General features: G+C 39.3%; 1 protein-coding gene across 1 annotated transcript in view; it reads left to right on the top strand.

Annotated features, from left to right (window-relative positions):
- Positions 1 to 4,173, top strand: part of akap10 (A kinase (PRKA) anchor protein 10) — a 17,093-nt gene that overhangs the window by 3,887 nt on the left and 9,033 nt on the right. The window lies entirely within an intron of this gene.

Here is a 4,173-nt window from a genome sequence, read left to right as displayed (position 1 = left end):
AAAAAAAAACTACAGAAAAGGGTGTTTAATTTTGGTTGATGTTGTTATTTGTGAAACTTTGAGATGTGTTATGGATGTGTTTGCACTTAGAGCTGAGATTAGCCTTTTTGAAGGAAGTGATTCTAATAGCTCTTTGCTTTAGTTGGCTCTTACTATGTTTAATCATAGCTGATTTTATTGTCACAAGGACCCACGTTTTGAACTCAGGCTACTAAGGGAAACACATACAGCTCACAGTCTAACAAACACTTACTGTCTTCTCAGACATCTCTCACACCCCGAGGCCACTGTGTACAAACTGTGAGCTCTTTCAAGAACCTTCACTAAAAAGACCTTTTCATACAAGTCACACTGACGTCATACGTTTAGAACACTCAGAATGTTACTGTACTCTTATGTTATTATTCTTTTTTTAGCCTAATGCCTATTTTCTGTCCTCTATCCTCCACTCACAGCTCCAGTTAGCCCTCACTCTCCTTCACTAGGGCTAAGGAACCACCATGCCATCCAGGAAGCTGCCGGGCCCAGCCATGTGGCCATCAATGCCATCTCTGCCAACATGGACTCCTTTGCCCGCGGTCGCACCGCCATCCTCAAGAAACAGCCAAGCCACATGGAGGCTGCACACTTTGGAGATCTGGGTACGGAGCCTGCGTTCATGTGTTTGTGTATTGTTTTCAGTGATAACATATAAAGGCCAATATATTCTGAAACATAACTAAACTTTGTGTTTTAGATCTGCCTTTTGGGTTTCTCAACTGGTTGTAAATCGCAATAGGTCTGTTTTACCTTAATAGTCAAAATTATGTAACAAACATTATTCACTTAGATTTATTTGTTGTCTGGTGTTCGTTTGTGACCTGTCAACCAATTTGGGAGTGATAACAGGTTACAGTGTTGTTTTATGAATTAAAAACCTTTTATGTGTAGTAAAGTGACTTAGATTTGGTTAAAATGAAATTAGGTTGTTACCAATACAAACTGCAAAAGTAGTTGGGCTTTAAGTGACGATCATTTTCATTATAGATTAATTTTAATAATATTGATATTATATGTTTTAATATTGAAAAATACCCCTTGTAATTTACCAGAGTCTATGGTGATGTCTTTAAATTCCTTGTTTTAACAGTACAAACCCAAAGATATCATGTGCTTAAGAAGCTGAGTTTGGCTTTTTTGCTAGAAAAGTCACTGAAACAGTGATTCAATTTCAAAAATAGTTATAATAATATGAACAAAAATTAACAAAATATAAAGAATTATAAACTTTGCAAAGGTGCTTCATAAGCTCTTTTTCTAACCTTACGGGAATGATTGTGTTTCCCTTAGTAATGGGCTGTAGCTGCCTGAGTTTGACTCTTGTGCAAGTGGCAAACACCTTTCATTAATCTTGTCAGAGGCACTCACACAGTTTTGAGTAGCAAACATTCCAAAGGGCGTCAAGGTAACATCTTCTCATGTGGTCACATGGTGAAGAAACATGATATACGCTGGATGCTATGATATGAGGCTGTGATAGTGGCCGACATGTTGAGTGAAAGCAGTGACGGGAACTGTACGAGCGAGTTGTCCAGGAAATATGTGGGGTGAATCAGACGGAAGTGGAGGAACCTGTGCCGCAGCCCGGACGACAAAATCTGAATGAAACGCACAGGGCGGCAATGATTAATGGGCTGGGGTTTTAACAGAAGGAAGAGAAAGGAAGGAGGTTTCAAAGAAGTAAGGTGGGTTAGCTTCAGTGACAGAGTGCATGCAGCGGTTCCACCTAGAGATGGCGCCGAAAGCCATAGTAGGAGTTAAAACATTGATCTTTACGGGTCAGTGGCCTGTAGGTGTAACTGGCAGTGAGAACCACAGCATGATCATAAGATTTCCCTGCTCTCTTTTGATAGCAGTTAAAATAGTAAGAGCAGATGTCGCACATTGTAACAGACTTTGATTGGCTCTGAAAATATGCAAATGAGGCAGCAGCTTTTTGTAGATCTGATGCTAGACTTTGATTTTAACAGCTTAAGGTGGCAATGACTGTGTGATCTTAAGGAATATGGAGGCTGATTGACAAGCACCTCACACTGGGTGACACCTGTTGAAGCACTATTTTGTTTTCAAAGAGCATAACACCACAAAGCCTCACCCCACGTTTCAGTCTAACTACGGCAGATGTGCTCTGAATCATAATCAGAATTCATAAGCTTCCTTGTTTATTTAGTTTTCTGGGAGTATGTGTGTGTGTGTTTGAGTGTGCTGTCCTCCAGGATGGTGGACGTTATTCAAACATAGTTTCTATTTGAGACATCGTCAAGTCAAATAATATGGCATCCCCAGAGGAATAGGATGTTAGGTTTTTTTCACTGTTAAGGAGTAGCTGAAGTTTGGCGACCGTCAGAGGTTGCTTTGAGCGGCACAGTCATTGCTGACCACTTCAAACACGCATGAATGACAGGATGGACGGGACACACAGACGCGGTTGATGTGTGATTCTGAAAGGTTTGTCTGGTTTAAATCATGTGTGAAATTGCGTAGTCTAAGGCCACCTTTAGACAGACGGAGAGCTGTAAACTCACAAGACTTCAAAACAAATATCCAGGAGTTTAAAGTCCACTCACATCTGCCTTCAATATTTCTGTTGCAGTAGGAGAGCTGAACACAGAAAACCCACTTTTTATCTTTCACTTCATGTTGCACCTCCCATCAGTATACAGTATATGTTTTCTATCTTCAAGTTTGAAAGTTGAAAGCTGTAAATAATAGAAAGTGTACTGCTGAGTTTGTTATTAAAGTCGAATCCTTCAGTGTGTAATGCGCTCTTAAAGACACGTGCAAATCTGAGTCATGTGAATGCATGTTAATTCTCTAAAGTTTGTAAAGTGTCTGTTACAATGTTAGATCTGCAATTATGGACACTATAATTACACCACAGATACAAGTAAATAAATGTTTGGAAAAGCTTCAGTGGTTTCAGCCTTGCAAACATGAATTCCCACCAATCTAACCACAAGACCTAAAAAATACATTTTCCTTACTGTGTAATGATGGCTTTCTTTTTATACTTAGTGAATACATTTAAATTGATCCATTATATTAAATTAAATTAAATTAAATAGGGATGAGAGCATTTGTTACATGCAGGTTTGGAATGCATCACAGGTACTGAAGATATAATCAATAAACACAAGACTACCAGACATGCAATGAATAAGACAAATCAATTTTTAATAAGGGATGGGTGCTGAAACCTGGCATTAAACGCCCCTGGGCTAAAAAACTTATTTATTGTTAAGCTGTAGCCTCTGACCTGCTCTGTGTTGGGGCTGAGCTCCTCAACGCACGCACGCACGCACGCACGCACGCACACACACACACACACGCACACACACCAAAAAAACGGACAGCGGAGATATCTTGAAGATTTCTTTAGTTGACGACCGCTACGCTTGTTCCTGTGAGTGCAGTAAAATCTTTGTATGTGAAAAGACAATACTTAATACACCTGTTCAAAGAGCATGAACATGTAGAAAGCTATGTTTTAATCTGCTTTGTCTCATCCACCGCCGCTGTTTTACACAGCACGCTAGCTCGGCTAACTGCAAAAGCTGTCTGTCTGTAGTCTAGCTGTTTAGCTTAGTTTGCCACGTTGTTGTAAACTCAGCTGCTGGCTGAGACAAACCAGCTGCTCCTCTCTCTACCAGCCAGGTAACGTCACCTGCAGGCAGTGAATCCCAGCAGCTGCAGCAGGGAGGAGGACAGAAGGAAGGACTGGCACTGACGGATTCTTTCTAAACGTCACTCAGTATTTTGATGTCAGGAATAGGATTTATTCTACTGACATTTTAGATTTGTTTCCAGTAAGATATTGCTGAGTTTATTAAGAAATTATTGAGAGTATTTAGGTACCTTGCTGTTCTAAACTTTACTGTTAGTGCTCTAGAAACATTTTGTTACATTTAAAATATTAAATTCTAATCCTGTTCTGAATTTAAAAACAGCCAGGCTGACATTGGAACTGTATAACTAAAATGCATACTTAAATATTTATTTACAAGTCATATCATCATCGCAACATTAAACTGTTTTATCATGCATTTTGAATTTTCCTCATATCTGCAGGCCTAATCACAGGGTTAATTTGATATTCAAAGTAGTTTACATTATATTGCTTTCAAGTGTAGGATT

The sequence above is a fragment of the Micropterus dolomieu genome, linkage group LG23 (assembly GCF_021292245.1).
Source record: "Micropterus dolomieu isolate WLL.071019.BEF.003 ecotype Adirondacks linkage group LG23, ASM2129224v1, whole genome shotgun sequence".
NCBI classification, from domain to species: domain Eukaryota; kingdom Metazoa; phylum Chordata; class Actinopteri; order Centrarchiformes; family Centrarchidae; genus Micropterus; species Micropterus dolomieu.
This window is presented reverse-complemented; position numbering and strand designations above follow the sequence as displayed.